This window comes from Lagenorhynchus albirostris, chromosome 10 (assembly GCF_949774975.1).
Source record: "Lagenorhynchus albirostris chromosome 10, mLagAlb1.1, whole genome shotgun sequence".
Taxonomy (NCBI): domain Eukaryota; kingdom Metazoa; phylum Chordata; class Mammalia; order Artiodactyla; family Delphinidae; genus Lagenorhynchus; species Lagenorhynchus albirostris.
The window spans coordinates 10,638,405-10,656,541 of NC_083104.1; positions in this window are offsets into that span (position 1 = coordinate 10,638,405).

Genomic DNA, 18,137 nt, shown 5'->3' on the forward strand with positions numbered 1-18,137 from the left:
GGATTTGTATCTTTATCTCTCCTTGGTGATTCTGATGATGAGTCAGTTTGGGACTTCTGCATTTTATCTACTCTCTTAATTTCACAGATAAGAAAATCAATACCCAAAGGCAAAGCTGGCTCATGTGAGAAATGATGGCATTTTACTGTCACCAGGATCAGAACTCAAGGGTTCAGATCCACCTAGTGTTCTCCCCATGACACTACACTATCAAACTCTGGGTCAGCACCCAAAACACTCAGACCCTGCTTTCTGTTGGACCAGAAACTCCCTACGTTTTGATAAATATGATGCCTGTGATCCAATCAATCCATTTATTCTCTAGAGTTCAAACAGAAGGGGCAAGAACCACGGATGTGAGCAGCACAAAAAAAGATCTCTTGTATTCCCTACTGTATTCAAGATTCTAATTTCTAATACTAGTATTCAAATTGGGGCCACAACTTCTGAGTGGAAAGCTGGAGCCATAAAAATGAAGTGGGAATCTCAGGTGACAATATTCAAGCCCCCACCTCCAGACAGATATACACACACTTGGAGCAAGGCTTAGGGATGGAGGTGAAGCTGAAACATGACGACACAGTGATACCCCTGCCCTGACTTTAGCATTCACAATGTGAAAACCCACTCCTCATTTACAAACCAATGTACTCACTTGGCTCGGCCCTATTTTGTCTTTGCAGCAGATAAAACTAGAGTATAGGGACAGTATAGGAACCCTGAGAATCTTGGAATTTTACATTTCAGGACATGGAAGTACGAGTCACACACTCAGGAGCTATCAAGTCCACAGGAGTAATTAAAAATCGACTTTGTCTCATCACTTATACTCCATGACTCTTTCCACCACCGTGACTGTAAGAGCAACAAAAAAGATTATTTTTTTCCTGAATTTAGAAAGCCAATTAGAGGCCACACTGATCAGTCAACTTTTGAGATTCTAAAGGGAAAACTGTAGTCTCTCTGTACCTTACTTAAGCAAATGCAAAACAAATAGATTGATGGGGGCCTCTTTATCTAAAGATTGGGTGTTGTGTTTTCCCTGAATATTATTAACTGCATCAAGTAGAGGATTGTCTTCAGAGAATTAAAATGCATCTGAGTTTTCTGAGAAATGCTATTTACTCTGAAAGGAAAGAACCTGACACCAAACCACTGAATTAAACGCTTACAAACAGCTCAATAGCAAAAACAAAAGGCAGCAGGATTGTGACTTTGTAATTGCCTTATTCTTCAGAAATTAGCATTTAACGTGGAAAAAAGGTGAGGTTTGCCATGGCTGATTCTACTGTACATATTTAATGCACCATGCCATCATCAATTATCTCACTGGAGACTGTTCAGGTATTTCTTGTCACGTTCTAACTGCTGGAATGTTCAGTTCTATCTTTTGTTTCTTGATTTACAGTCTAATTTACTTGCCATAAAATTGTATGTGTTCATGCATTTATCCACTTCACTAAGAGCCTTAGAACCATTTGTATGAGCATATTCCATTTCTTCTTTGTAATTCAAAAAGCCCTTGGATAAACTAAAGGACACCTCATTCCATAGTTTTGTATTTATGAACCACATCTGAGGCTCCATTCTAATCAGTCCAAAGCCATTCATATCTGATGCATTTTTCTATTTCTTTGAGATTCCAATATGATTTCTGCTTCATCACTTACCATTTGCAACATACAACCATCATATTATCATAGGTGCTCTGCTGCAATATTCTCTAATTATTTCAAATCTGCTACTTTTTTGGTCCTAAATAAATTTTATATGCCTTGAGGACAAGAACCATTTCTCTGGTTACTTTCCAGACTTAGCTGAGGGTCAGGTACATCATACATAGTAAACAAACATCTTCTGATTGAGTTCAATGGTTGCATATTGATCTGGTTATTCACTCACTGAACAATTACTTATTGTACTAAGATCCAGCCTTAATTCCAGATCACAGCTTGTCAAACATCACGAGAATCACCTGGGTTTTGGTTTTTTTTAAATAAGGAGATTGATATAATAGGTCTGAGTTAGAGCCTGAGATGCTACGTTTCCAACAAGGTCCGTGGCAATACTGAAACTAGTGGTCAATGAGCATACTCTGAATACCAAGAATCTAGACCAGGGGTTAGAAAACATTTCTTGTGAAGGGTCAGATAATAAATATTTCAGATTTGTTGGGCTATACGGTCTCTGTCACAACTAGTCAATTCTGCCTTTGTAGTGCAAAAGTAGCCATATGTAATAGATAATAAGTAAATAAATGGGCATGGCTGTGTTCCAGTAAAACTTTATTTAGAAAAATGGGTGTCTAGCCAGAATTGGTTGGTAGGCTGTAGTTTGCTTACCCCTGGCCTAGACAATGAGGCTACCTAAGACATGGACCCTTCCCTTATGAAGTTCAAGTAGGGAATATCTACAAGCATTTAAATTCTAAAGTTTCAGGAAAATGAAATACAGGTATCTTAATTTTGTCAGGTAATTAGTAATTTGCTGCTGGTTAACAACCCACCTGATGTGAATTAGCCTGGACTGATCTCTCTAGGGTTTTGCTAGACTAGCAAAATAGAATATTGATAATTTTCCAGTATATCCAGTCCATGATGCAACTAATCAGCCAATTTCAGGTAGGCATATATTCTTCTTTCTTTCTTTGTTACTGTGTTGTTCTTATTTTGTCTTTTTGTTCTTAAAGATGACATTCACTTGACTCACTCACCCCTAGGGAGCAATTTTATATGGTTGAGAACATTTTGCTTTTTCTATTGGTCCAGGATATGTCCAAGAAATTAACCCACATTGTAATTTCCTTGTTTTTTCTTTATTCTCTGTCTTTTGCATTATTTCCAGCCTGTCCTTTCCTTCCATTCTTAGCTCTGAAAATCTGCTAAGTAAATGTCAATAGCTATACATACATGCCTATTTCCTTATTATGATTGATTTCCTGAAAACAATCAATTATATAGATGGCCAATTAACGTGGAGAAATAGCTGCATGTTATAGACAATGTTCTAATCACTGGAGATGATCCTGGAAATTCAGTATTGATGTTTTTTGCATTCATATGTTTCCCTCTCTCTCTCTCTCTCTCTTTCTCTCTCAAGTTAACAGATGATTATTGAGCATAAACCACGTTTTGAGTCCCATACGAAAGCAGAAAGGAGGTGAAACCCATCACACTTAAGTGTCCCAGCATTCCGGGCTCCATCTTTTCTTTAATTTCCAAATGACCATGATTTGCTTCCATGTGACTAATTAAAGTCCAGGCCCTCCTGAAGTACTTTGGACTATCCCTATAAAAGTTTGCATTGCCCCAGTTGTTTTTCACCTCTTATGACCAACTTCTACATCCAACTTTTCCCTTCCTCCCTCCCTCCCTCCCTCCCTCCCTTCCTTCCATTTTTGGCTGTGTTGGGTCTTTGTTGCTACGTGCAGGCTTTCTCTAGTTGCAGCTAGCGGGGGATACTCTTCGTTGTGGTGCATGGGTTTCTCATAGCAGTGGCTTGTCTTTGTTGCAGAGCACAAGCTCTAGGTACATGGGCTTCAACAGTTGTGGCATGCAGGGGCTCAGTAGTTGTGGCTCGCGAGCTCTAGAGTGCAGGCTCAGTAGTTGTGGCGCACAGGCTTAGTTGCTCCGTGGCATGTGGGATCTTCCTGGACCAGGGATCAGACCCGTGTCCCCTGCATTGGCAGGCAGATTTTTAACCACTGTACCACCAGGGAAGTCCCTACATCCAACTTTTTCTCTCATCACTCTGGCCATCTGATAATTGTCACCACATGCCTCTTTTTTTTTTTTTTTTTACTTGATTCATTTTGGACAAAGCTTTTCCTTTAATTCTTCAAGTACCACTAACACTCAGTTGCCATTAAAATTTACTGAAGGACAAAATTATAAAACAAGAAAGGAAGCCTGAACACCCCATATCTGCTACAAGTGTTCCTATGTTTAGTCCATTAGGCAGAACTATTTTTTCAGAAGTCCTCTGCCTGTTCGCTCCTTCGCTGCATCTTTTCAGACATACCTCTGCTCTCCCAAATGGCATTCATTTTTCTGTAGCCTATTTCCATTTAAATCAATGAATTTTTCTCTCCCATCTTCTCCAAGTCTCATTTTCGCTCTGCTCAGTAGGAACCCAAAGTCAACTACTATTATAACCATGTCCTCATCCAGGGAGGACAGCACTTTAGTTGACCCTGTAGAACAGTTTAGCTTCTCATTGTCTCTACTTGTTTCTAGAACAGCCTGTGGGATCAGCTTTAGCAAAATCAAAAGTCTATTAAAGTGTTTTCCCCCCAAAATAGCTTTCCTTTTCCGTATGAAATATTCACCTCCTGGTGAGAATTAAAACAGCTTCAGTCAGCTTGCAAAAGAGTGATTTAAGTTCTTCAGTATTTTTTGTTATCTACCACACAACCAAGGAGGAAACTAATTAGAACTGTAACAAAATGTGTTAAAAAACACTGAGATCATAGAGAGGGGCTAGTTCTCCCTGGGGGAGGAAATGAGAAACTAAGTGAAGAAGAAATGGCAAAATATGTGTTCTTGTATTTGCCATGCTAGGTTGGTCTCAATCAAGGAGATTGGTTCCTTGACATATGTTGGGGTGGGAGTGGGTTTGGGGTTGGAGAATTGAGCCTTCTTTTTTTTTAATGGTTGTTCAGATGACTATAAAGGGGCCTTTATAATTTCAGGGCTGGAAGCCTGACCTAGAATACATACCCATGCTACGAAAGCTCTGGGACACTTACAAAAACAGGGCCAGACTCCAGGATCTTCTTTCAGTTACCGATTCTCAGGAGAGTCCTGTAGTGTGCTTGGGTCCCCATGCGAAAGACCACAAGTACTTCTTCATGAGCCCTGGACATTGTCAGAACATGGACTCATAGTATTTTAAGGTACTGGAGCTATTAGGGGTTCTGAAAACCACTGATACCAAAGTCCTCATTTTTACAGATACAAACTATGGCACCAAAATGACTCTTCCCTCATCGGTAGCAGATCAAAGGCTACAATCCACGTGTTCTGCTAACATGTGTATTCTTCCCACTACTTGGCATTTCCAGTAGTTTGAACCTTGAAGGGTACCACCTAGAGGTCTCCTCAACTTCAAAACTTCTGATGACTCAACCAAGCCCCTCTGAGGACAGAAGTCAAATATACTAGATATTTGGAATGAGTCACCTACAGCTTACCATCACATTAGCACTTGGGACAGCATGTATATTCACAGAAGTAGCCTAAAATACAACTGATTCATCTAAACTGGGAAGACGTGCCATGAATTATTATAGACCAGGATTTTTCATCCTCAGCACCACCGACATTTTGGGCAGGATAATTCTTTGCTGTGGAGGTCTTTTCTGTGCACTGCAAGGCATTCAGCAGCATCCCTCTGTCTACCTACTAGACGCCAGCAGCAACCACCCTCCTACCCGCTCTGCCAATCTCCAGACATTGCCAAATGTCTTCTGGAAGACAACACTGGCCCTCCTAGACTGACAACCACTGTTACAGACTATGTCAAAAAAAAAAAAATGGCCCCCCATATATAATCAAAACAACCTACTGATAAGACAAAGCTGAATTCATTGCTTAGGGCGGTCGGAAGAACCCCAACTTTCAAAGCTTTGACTGTCTTTCAGAGGAAAGCTAATGTTAGAATTTATTGGGAATTGGAAGTTTGATTTATGGTGGGGCTTTCAGTGCAGAGACTTGATTAGAAACATGATACAACACTCCAAGAATAGTGAAAAGAACAAGTATTGTGAGTATTGTGAATATTTTGACTTGAGGGATTGAAAGAATCTTGGGGTACAAACTGTCGGTTGAAAAGTTGATAGGCCTTTTGGGAAGTTCCTACAGTGAACAATCAAACCATGTGCATGAGAAGGAGAGTATGGGAAACAAAGCATGCTAAAGGAGACAGAGGAAGAGCAAAGTGATGTCAGTGTAGAGAGCAGGGTGTAGTTTTGGTTCCTGGGGTCCAGACCGAGTGTGCGGGTGGTTTAGGTTCTCAGCTGTCACCGTTAGAACGGTACTGAGTGAGTGTTCTACCACGGGCCTCACTTAGAGTTTTTAAAATATTTTTAATTGGCCCTATAAAATACCAAAAGTTCCTTCTGACCCTGCATGGCATACATTCCTCACACATGCATTAGAATTCCACAGTCTTAGACACTGGAGGAGAGTGTGCAAACACTCTGAGTATCATACTTGCCCATTTCTAGTCTGCTGGGTGTAAGGCATAACTATGAGTTACCCACGTTTCCAGACTCCATAGCTTTGTTGTTATAAGGCTATAGGCTTTTCATGGAGTCACTCATGCTTTAAGTAAATGAATGGTTTTTTTAATTTAAATTTTAACTACACTGAAACCAATGCCCCAAATCTAGCTCTGATGTCGCGGGGTCTCCAGGCCCTGCCTTCCAGCAGTCTGATTCAGATTCTTGCCAAAAATATTCTAAAGATGCCACAGCTTTCCTGCTCCCATCCTGCTTAGAGTGTGCAGTTCCTTCAGTGATGAATATGGAGAAGAGTTTCAGATCCAGGCTCTGCAGATAGATAGCCCTGAGTTTAAAGCCCAGCTCTACCACACACCTCATATTCCTTAACTTGTTTACTTGTGAGCTCTTATCTGTAAAATGGGGGAAATAATACAAACTCTTTCATAGGGTTTTTGTAAGGATTAAATAAATTTAGTGTTAGTGAAGCATTAAAGTAGACATCTGTTGATTTGGGGTTATCCAGCATCTATTGAACCTATTTCTGCTATTAAACCCCAGATTTTTCCCTGGAGAATCACTGCTCCTTCATTCCTAGCTCATAAATTTCAGTTAGGTCTCAACCACTTCTTCCAGGGGTGAAGCATGACCACTAGGTATAAACTAATCTTCTCATTCTATGACATTCTCTACTTGCCTCAGAGACCAACAAAATGATCAAAACTAGGCCAAACAGCCCATCAGAGTCAACCCCTAGCTTTTGCTCTAATTGTAGGAAAGTGGCACTTGTCATTAGGTTCAAATCAAAGATGTGAAGCTGAGCTGCCACAGTCATCCCAGCCCTCAACTCTCCTTTCCCCAACATAGCCTGAGATGGACCCAATCCCTTGTTAGATCATTTCAGCCCTTAGTCCAGTGGTTTGATACCAATTCTATCCACGGCTTTTCAGTTATGTGACCTGCGAATTGCTTGTTTCATTTCTCTTACTTGCAACTGCAAGAATCAGAGCTGACACAGTGCCTGGCAAATAGTTCTTAGTAAATGGTTTTACTAGCATTATCTATAATAATAGATTTCATTATATCTTCCAAGGCCTCCATCTTCAATTTGAACAACCTCTATGTAAATATCCAGAAGAAAATGTCTATGGATCACAGAGGCAAAAATGCATGTCATTGACAGTTTCTTAGCTACAGACAGATACTTGCTGGTTAGGGAAACGAGAAGGGAAGTAAAAATTACTTATTCTTTCTGTACTAAAACAAGCTTTGGAAAAGGAATTTGTCTTGTCTGATGCAAAATTACCAAAGATTTAGTCAGAAGATTCCACTTTCTGGAAATGTCAAAAGTGTAAGAGTCATCTGTTTATAATCTCAAAAGAAAGCAGTGCTTATTAATTGCATTATTGATTTGTGCCTTTTCAGCTTCTGAGTCTTCTTACAGAAGTAAGAAAATAATGCACAATTAGCTTCTCACTTAATAAATGCACCAATTTCTTTGATGTTGAATCCTATATTGGAAATTCTTAACATTCAAAAAGAAACTTGAGGACCAACTTCACTTTATTAGTAGATTCATTCGTTAATTCTCTGCCTCATTCTTTCTCCTGATTCTCTCACCTAGGTTCTATCTGTGCACTTGGTAGCAGTTCTTTAGTAAGAATCACAGATTGTAAAGAAATTATGTATGGAATAATACATAATTTCATACATAAAAGGTATGTACGTGGGGAGGGGGATGGGAAGGCGGGTACTGGAAACAGATTAAGCTGAAGGCATTTGTTGAACTGACTTAAGCAAAGAAACCAAGTTACTCATTGTTCAGTTACCAACAATGTACTAATGTATTAACGAGAGACAGAAACTTTCCAGATATTAAATGCACACTGGGTCTCACTCTTTACATGAGAAAGCGCAAAGTTTCTTAGGTAACGCTCTTCCCAGAAGACAGTAACCTGTGTCTTAGAAGGCTTCACTTACAGTGAAACACACTAGCAATTCCCGAATTCAGACATGGCTGAGGAGACCTCAGTATACAAAGAAGGGCAGAAGGCAATATTCTTTACTTTTAGGACTCCTGAAAGAAAACAGGAAATCATCCTGTATTTCACCCAGCTTGCAGCATAGTACCATCTGTGAAAAGCGATAGCAATGCTCTGCCCGCCACCATGGCCTTGGTGACAGAATCCTGTATTTACAACTGAGGAATGACTCTGGATTCTCCACGGGATGCACTGTCAAAATAAAGCCATCTTTTTTTTTTTTTTTTTTTTGCGGTACACGGGCTTCTCACTGCTGTGGCTTCTCCCGTTGCGGAGCACAGGCTCCAGACGCGCAGGCTCAGCGGCCACGGCTCACGGGCCCAGCCGCTTCGCAGCATGTGGGATTCTCCCGAACCGGGGCACGAACCCGTACCCCCTCCATCGGCAGGCGGACTCTCAGCCACTGCACCACCAGGGAAGCCCTAAAGCCATCTTTTATAGGCACATGTGTTTTGCTCTCAGTCATGGAATGGAGTCCTCAGGTACTCTCTTCGGTACTAACCACAAGATTCTAGAAGTGTCTAGTTTCTAATTAACTTGGAATTGACCATTTAAAAATGGTTAAGTCAAAAGCATATTATGAAAGGGTAGGATGACATTTCCTATAAAGTCTATAAATCTTAAGGCTCAGATTATAGCTTTGAATTATTCAATGAATTCTGAGTTTTAAAAGTTTAACACTTCTTTGGCCAGGGATTTTACTTGTGTATGTGTGTATGTGTGTGTATGTGATATTGTGTTACATAATAATAAATTGTTGGGGAGGAGAAAATTTCCACCTCTACCCTTCTTGTGTTCTTCTGGCTAGACTAATACACAAGACAGATTAACAAGAGAAAAACCAATTTAATTTTGTGTGATCATAAAATTATGCTCAGAGTGACCAAAAGCAGGCAGCTCATATCTTTTTATACAAAGAAACAATAAATGTGTAAGGATTTGAGAGGACAAAGAAACTGAAGTTTGAGTGCTTAATTAGTGAGAAATTTAAGCAAGGTTTGGGCCTGAATAGTAAATAAGTACGGTAACAAGGTTTGTTGATACTGGCTTGTAGGCCTGAATTCCCTGTCTCTGGTAATAAGGGTGTCCTACCTCCAGATGCCTGGAGAGCATCTTTCACATGGGAAATTTCCTTCCTGCTTTCAGGAAGACAGAAAGAAGAGGCAGTGTCCCTCTGTGCCACTTCAGGATATCGTGGGGCAGCCTGCCCTGAGCACCAACAAAATACATGTTGGTCTTTGCCCCAGTTTCTGGCACAGAGCTCCTAAAATGCTTGAAATTTCCTAAGTGCTGAAAGCAACAAAGGAGTGTTTGTTATGTTAATTAGGTTACTTTTGGAACTCACCTAAGGATGGGGGTTGGTTGCCAGTGGAGCCAATCATGTGATTAGAGGGTTGGAACTTTTAGTGCCACTCTCTCTCGGATCTGGAATGTCAAGGGAGGAGAGAGGGGCCGGAGACTGAGTTCTATCACCAATGGCCAATGATTTAATCAATCATGCCTATGTAATAAAGCCTCTACGAAGGACCTAAAGCTTCTCGACCCCAAAAGGACAGGGTTCAGAGAGCTTCTGGACTGGGGAACAAGCAGAGGGGCTGGGAGAACGGCTCTCGTGGAGGGCATGGAAACTGCACTATACCCCCATACCTTGCCTTAGGCATCTCTCCCATCTGGCTGTTCCTGAGTTATATCCTCTATAATAAATCAGTGATCCAGCAAGTAAAACACATCTCTGTGTTCTGGAAGCCACTCTAGCAAATTAATCAAACCAGAGAGGAAGTCATGGGAACCTCTAATTTACAGCCGGTCAGTCAGAAGTACAGGTGACAACCGGAATTTGCAATCGGCAGCCTGAGTTGAAGGTGGTCATTGGAACCTCCAATTAATAGTGGGTTGGTCAGAAGGACAGGTAATAGTCCAGGCTTGCCACTGTCATCTGAAGTGTGTGTGTGTGTGTGTGTGTGTGTGGCTGGGGGAGGGGGCAGTCCTATAGGACTGAACTCTTAACCTGTTGAATCTGATGCTATCTCCAAGTAGCTAGTGTTAGAATTGAATTAAATTCTCAGATACTCTACTAGCCCCTGCTGGTATCTGAGAATTGCCTGGTGGTGTGGAAGAACCCTCCTCCCACACTGGAATTCATACTAGAACTTAGTGTGTGTCCAAACAATATGATATCCTAGTCACTTATTTTAAGAATAAATACAAAAGGCAAGTTAGTTAATATAGTAAATTTGGGAGAAATTATATCTGGGTAAAAATCTTGTATCCAAATAGTTTCTGACAAGAGAGAAGCTTTTAAAAATCGAAGAATGTTGGCTGCCATTTGAACATACAAATGTTGATAATTCTAGGTATCATGGTTCCAATAGAAGATAACATAAAGATAATTTATATTTGAATTGGCATTTACTTAATGTAAAAATGTACCTGGTTACTTTGCAAGTCTGTGCCTTCTTGACCTCAAAAAATGGAAGAAGAAGAAAGAAAAATCTATCTGCTGTACTAAATTAATGGAGTTTCTACTTAATAAATAATCTACTCATAGATAATCAGGAGGCAAGTTTATACATTATTTAGCACATCAGGAGATTTCAACATAGACTCTTAAAAAATCTAATATGTGCTCCATTAAAAGGCAAAGCTTCAACTACATTGGGGCTAAATTAGTATAATTTTTAGGGGAAAAATAGAAGTATTCTATTAATTTCCTTTATGACTGTAAGTCCCTTGAATTTAAAACTGTGATAATTTCATCAAAGGAAAAAAAACCAACTGGTGAGCATTAAAAGTTATTTAAATATAAAATTGAATATCCATCTAAACAGAGTTTGTACTTCTGCATTGTAGCAGGTCAATTAGAGTTAAATACAAATAACGATGATGATTTAGGCTATAAAAAGAATTATTTGAATATACTGCTAGCTCTGAAGTTTTAAAAGGTTTATTAAGATTTTATATTATTCACTGTGAACTAGAGTGGCAGACCAATTATTTATATGGAACAAAGTCCTTAAAGTGATTCATGTTCAGAGTGACTGCTTTAACACAGCGCTAAAAAAACACAACATTCTAGGGCTTCCCTGGTGGCACAGTGGTTGAGAGTCCGCCTGCCGATGCAGGGGACACGGCTTCGTGCCCCGGTCCGGGAAGATCCCACATGCCACGGAGCGGCTGGGCCCGTGAGCCATGGCCGCTGAGCCTGCGCATCCGGAGCCAGTTGCTCCGCAACGGGAGAGGCCACAACAGTGAGAGGCCCTCGTACCGCAAAAAACAAAAAACAAAACAAAAAAACCCCCACAATATTCTAATATTCTGAATTTAATACTTCCTTAGGAATGTTGCCATAACATCTCAAAGCTTCACCTCATTAGACTTCAGCCTCATGCAATGAATCTGGTTTTATTTCCCAGTTATCTTTCCTGTGTGTCACAGAACTATTAAGTTGGGCACTGTTTCTTCATCTGTTTTTATTTCACACTCTTACTTAATTCCGAATTAGGATCATCTACAATTGAAGCTTCTTTGTGCAAATTAGTTTATCTGTTTTCCCGGTCCACTTGGTAGCAATGAGGGAAATGCACTGTCAACTTTCTGAAGAGCAGATATTAGCCAATAAGTGCAGGGTGGCCAAAGCTTAGCCTTTGCAGAAGCTGGATCAGTGAAAGAGTGATCAAGGGCAACATATGAATTTGTGACAGGTACTATGTAGGTCTCACTTGAGTTCTGAGATTTTTTTCCCATTTTGCAAAGTCTCAGGTCACTATCCTTCATAGTAGTCAGCTCCCAATTGCCTCTCAATTATTTGAAAATAAACTTGCTACTTCTTAAGGTAGTATAGCATGCAAGTAAGGGCTCAGACCTAGACCCAAACCAATCTGGGTTCCAATCCATCAAGTACTACATGGGTCCTCTTGGGTAAGTTACTGAACAGTTTAGCCTCAGTTTTATTGTCTGTGAAATGGGAATAAAATGGTACTATCCTCGTAAAATTACTGTAAAGGTTAAATATGATATTGCATGTAAAGTCCCATGCCTGGCATATATTAAACATTCAATAAAATTATATTTATTTCACGAAGTGCACATTTTCAATGATTTTTTTTCAAATTTTACATTAGAGATTCCTTGTCACAAATCACAACAATTTTTTACTACAAATGTCTGCGGTAAAGTGGTTGGTTTGAAATACAATAGCAAATACACATTAATTTGCATAGTACAGGCTGCCAATACTTTTGCCAAAATAAGAGTTGTAAAACACAGTCAAAAGCAGACTAAAATGGATGGTGGATTATTCTCCATTTTTATTAGCTAGTCATTTCTCCTGTACCACTGCCACAGTAAATTGACAGTTAACATATTTATAGACATTTGGGCAAATCTGAACTAGGAGGAGAGAATCCAGATTGCTGTTGCAGCCCTGGTCCCGTCTTAGCAAGACTTCGCAGGTTTGGAAATGTGCAGAGAGACTCAAAGTTGCCCCCAGTCCACATGAGGGGGAGAAGAGATGGAGAGGTTAGGGGGAGGGCTGATGTAAGTTGTTAAGATGCCTTTTGGGGTGGATGCATAGGACACAAACACACTTCCCTTTGCTCTGTACCAACCCAGACACATAGCGGGCACAGGTGGCAGATAAATGTCCTTTTTGCTGCCACACGCCTGTGTCTCGTTGGATCAGGGGTGGACACTGACGTAAACTGCACCAATTAAAATCACTCCTTCGGGAACTTCTAATTGGAGCTGACAGAGTTAAGTGTCTTTCTTGGTCACTTGAATACAGACTCAGACACTAAGAGCAGCCCTCAGCTACGTGGCGCATAGGAAAGCAAAGGAAGCTTTCCATAGAGAGAAGGATGAGAGTAGAGAAAAAATGACGTGTACAGAATAGGATAGAATGCTGGTCTTTGTGTCCAACGTGCCCAGTTGTATTTCTTGCCACTCAAGGGGACCAACAGCACATCTTGCCTTGGTTTGGTAGAGCAGCCCAGAGTCAGAATAATTCCCCCCCCTTTTTGCCTAAACTAGTTTAAGTACATTTTTCTTTGGCATGACCAAATTAGACGTAAACAATACAACTGTTCTTGTCACTTTCCTTTTCCCCACTAATTCAGAAAGTTGACTGCTTCTTTAAGGGATTTTGATTGTTTCAGTCTCAGTAAGAGTAAATTGTGCTTTATGTTCCACATAAAAAGTGCAATGGTTGTTCTTTCAAAGCAGAACAGAAAAAGTGTGAATGTGTGTGTGTGTGTGTGTAGTAGTAGCCACAGTAGGGACGGGTGTAAAAAATAATACAAAATGCATTTAAATGGTTTCCATTATTTTGTGAGTTTGGAGAAAATATATCCCAAAAGAAAATAATATAGATAACCTACAAATTCACAGGCTGTTTTCAATATCACATCCCATTAATTGCAGTAAACTCTCACAGTGACCCTGGGAAGGAGGTTTATAAGATCTATGAAGCATGAGGAAGTCAAGTGACTAACCCAAGATCACACACCAAATAATTCATCTTTGGATATGACTACAGGATATATGACTTTAAAGGCTTAGTATCTCTTCTTTTCTTATTGTTTCCTCTGTATTTCCCCAAATACATTCTATATTACACCACTCCTTTGGGATATTCTATGGTCCAATAATTTTGGGAACTGCTAAATAATCCCTCTCTTAGAAATTGACATTAAACATTCATACTGTATATAGTCTATAAAGAAATGCATTCAACTTTGTTGACTCTAGTGTTCGATTAACACATTTTCCAAGGAATCATTTTAAAGTATTATTAAACTTGTGCTGCCAAAAGGGCTATTAATAAATTGAAGTGTTAATAGTTAATTAAAGATTAGGAAATGTTGAATAGTACCTTGCTTATTTTTCTGTGTAGAGCTGACATTTGTTTTGAATGTATCTTCTTATTGTTAAAAATACTAAAATATATTAAAGTATAAACAAATAAAAATCAGTTAAAATCCCATGACCCTGGGAGAACCACTATCAACATTTCATTGATGATACTATCATTTATCTCTATTCATAGCTACATGCAATCACCAATGGTTTTGCATAAATCAGATATAATCACAGGATGATACCTCATGACCATCCCCACCTTTCCTGTCTTTCTCTAACTCCACCTGCAGCAACACACCCCCCTAAGTAACGAATGTTTAAAAATCTGATGTGCAGCTTTCCATGTTTGGATAGGTAAGGTGGGAGGGGAAAGAGACAGAGAGAGAGAGAAAGAGGAGGGGAGAGAGAGGTGGTTTCTTGGCAGTGATTGTGTTATGATAATGGGATCATAATATATACATTACTCTACATCTTCCTTTTCTCACTCTCCAGTATAATGTGAAAATGCCTCCAAGTTAAATGGTATAGAAAAGAAAAAGAAAAAAAAATGGCTCCAATCATTAAATAATCCAGGAAAAAATACAGCTTCAGGCATGGATGGTAACAGGGGCTCAATCAACATTTCTTTCTCTCTCCCTTCTTTTAGAATGATTCTTTTCCTAGAGAGATTATTCCCTTGAGTGGGGCAAAAAGCAAGGGCTACCTCCCTGCTTATTTACTTTTGTCAGCCAGAGCGTAAGCATTTTTATCCCAATATTCCCTACACTCTTACTCTTTTTTGCGGATTGAGCTGACTCAGGTCACCAGCGTGTCCCGCACCAAATGCCCTTGGTTAGCGCTGCGCAAATCCCCAATGATCTTTTCCCTCTGAACTGGGCATTCAGCTTTCCCAAATCTGATGGATTGAATTGAAGATGGTGAATCGCCACATAAAATGTGAGAGGGGCTCGTGCCAGTAATAAGGTAACTAAACACTCAGCGTCCAAAAATAACCAAGATCCTATAAACATGCTAAAAGGCAGAAGTCAAAACCTGAAAACATAATATTCCACCAAACACAAAGAAAACATATAGCATAATTATAGTTCTTATTCTTGGAGTGAACTTTCACATGGAATATTGGGATCAAATAAAGCTACTCACCAAATTCTCTCGTGAATATCTTGGTCCGTCGTCACGTGGCTGAAGGGAACAGAGTCATTTCAGCGGCTTTAAGGTAGAGGGGATAGAGGTGATTTTATCTGAAGTCTACGGAGGAAACGTAAAGAACCACATGGCGAGAAGTACAGCAGGTGGGGCTGGAGTCTCTTAAGGAGGTGATCGAAGGTTTTATAGTCTCCTAACTGCACGTCTCTGCGCATCTGCGTCATTCTCGTCTCTGAAGATCAATTTCCTCTCTGTTCTAGGATTAAGGATGCTCACCCTCCTGCTGATAAAAATGGAGTTTCTATCCCCCTTTTTTCTATCTTTGTGTAACTTGCCACTGGAATGTTATTTTTTTCCTTTCTGATACTTCTCCCCAGAAGTGTGTTTTGCCAGTGCTTCTGAAATACAAAGATGCCGACTCCAGCCCCACTTCCATGTGGTCTTTCACTTGGAACATGTTCCTGTTTCTTCACGTTCCTCGACTCTCGGTGCCGGCTTCCGTGCATTCAGTGAAGCAGCCACCTTGCTGGTCTGGAAGGAGAGGCCTCGTGTAGATGGACTTTATCCTGCAGCCCTGACCCGGCTCTCGGTTGTCGCTCAGGCTTTGTGACCGTCCAGCAGCCTGTTTTATTTTTCGCGGCTCCCAGTGGGTGAGGCTCTGCCCAGCCCTGTCAGCGTCCTGAAGGGAGGAGAGGTCTCAGCCCGCACCGACTCGGCTGACTGGAAGCCCAGCCTCAGGCATGAGCTTTTAAACGAAGCAAATACGTATGGTCCTGTGGAACCACATACAGAAGCCGCCAGAGCCAGGCCGTCTGGAGGTGCCTCCTGTGCGGCAGCGGCAAATACCAGAGCTCCAGACGAGCGTGGAAGTTCCCGTGCCGCGGACGGGGCTGAGCTGTGAGGGACAAAAGGCCGCCAAGATGGCGGCGCGGCGCCCTGAGGCGGCGTCCGTGTGCAACGTCTAGATGGCTCTCCTGATGTGAAGCCTTCCCTTGGGGCGGAAGCTCTTAGTCAAGCAAAACGGCGTCTTAGAAAAAACTGGGGGTGTATTTCAGTCCTCAGTCGGTGCTCTGCAAGGGCCAGGCTGCCACGGACGGTGTCCGGGTCGCGTGGGACCCGGGATCGCAAGCTCCCCCACGAGCTAGCGGTGCTCGGAGCGCAGCCAAGAGAGCGCGGAAAATAGCCTCGGAGGCGTCTGGAAAGGATCAGTCACCCTCAGCACGTGTTTAATTAGAAGCCGCCCCTCAGGCTGCAGCTGTGGAGATAAACGAATAGGCCTTTTTCACAGAAAGACTCAGCGCCTGCTACCTGGCTTCTTGCTCTGCCCTGAGGGTGGTGGCTGTTGAAGAACTTTCCTTCCGTGGCGTGGTTACCCCACTGGCCACCAGAGCCAAGCGACGCAGACAGGTCCCCTGGTGGCAGCCATGAAAACCGGGACCCCACACTCGAGTCAAGCTCCTCTGTGGGAGATCCCGGCGCGGAGGAGCGCAAGATGGCGCCGCCGCCTGCCAGCCTCCTCCGCAGAGCCGCCCAGCGGACCCTAAACGGTGCCGCATCACACGCCTGCCCATCAGGCTGATGCTCCAGGACAGCAAGGGAACCTTTTCCCACACGACGTCCAGCGCCCTCAAAACCGCCGTTTACGCAGGGACCTGAGGCGGGTAAGTCCGGGCCGCCCTTTGAGATGCGTTTCTCAGACCCGCGTACCCTTGTTCTCCCGGACAGCAGCTCTCCTGGTTCTCAAAGCTGAATGCGGGGTTTGTCCCTCGGGTGCGGGTCTTAAAAAAAAGGCTGTGGGGCTTCCCTGGTGGCGCACTGGTTGAGGGTCTGCCTGCTGAGGCAGGGGACGTGGGTTCGTGCCCCGGTCCGGGAAGATCCCACGTGCCGCGGAGCGGCTGGGCCCGTGAGCCATGGCCGCTGAGCCTGCGCGTCCGGAGCCTGTGCTCCGCAGCGGGAGAGGCAACAACAGTGAGAGGCCCGCGTACCAAAAAAAAAAAAAAAAGCTGTGGTGCTGGATGTGGGGATCGAACTCCTCAGTCCTCAGGGAGGAAGCGCCGGGTTTTGAGTTCCCTCCTAAGGGTGGGTCCCGGCTCGGGGGTGGGGTTAGTGGCCAGATGGTGTCCCAGCCTCTCCCACCTGCTTCCATGAGGGGCTCCTCTCTTTTGCCCCATATCATGCATAGGAGTCACTCTGCCAGTTCTTAGAGGTTTTTTTTTCAGAGGAAGTTGTTCCATATGCAGCTGTAGATTTGGTGTCATCATGGCAGGAGGTGACTTCAGGGTCCTCTTGCGTCGCCATATTGGAGGGGAACCTCATCTCGCCGTGATCTTGTAACTCCCCATGGGCTCATCTAACTCACTGCGTTTCTTATTCCAAATTCTTGACACGGAATTGGATTGGGGTATCTTGGGTCAAGTATGCTGGTTCCTGTGACAGTCGGCTGTGGATGAGGAAGCAGTTGGCATGTTATGCAAGGGATGTCTGCGAGGGGGATGTGGCTACGGAGGGACCGCGGGGCATCTTACGTTGACCAGCAGCAGGGGTGTGAAAACCCATAGTTCTCACACTTCACACGCCTTGTGGTTCAGCTTTCTGGTGCTGATGGCGGACTACCTAAATTTGAACCCTGGGTCCATCACCTATTTGTGTGACTCTGATTTTTTTTTTTTTACATCTTTATTGGAGTATAACTGCTTTACAATGATGTGTTAGTTTCTGCTTTATAACAAAGTGAATCCGTTATACATATGTTCCCATATCTCTTCTCCCTTCCGTCTCCCTCCCTCCCACCCTCCCTATCCCACCCCTCCAGGTGGTCACAAAGCACCGAGCTGATTTTCTTAATCTCATCTGCAAGTGGGAAGAATGCTGAC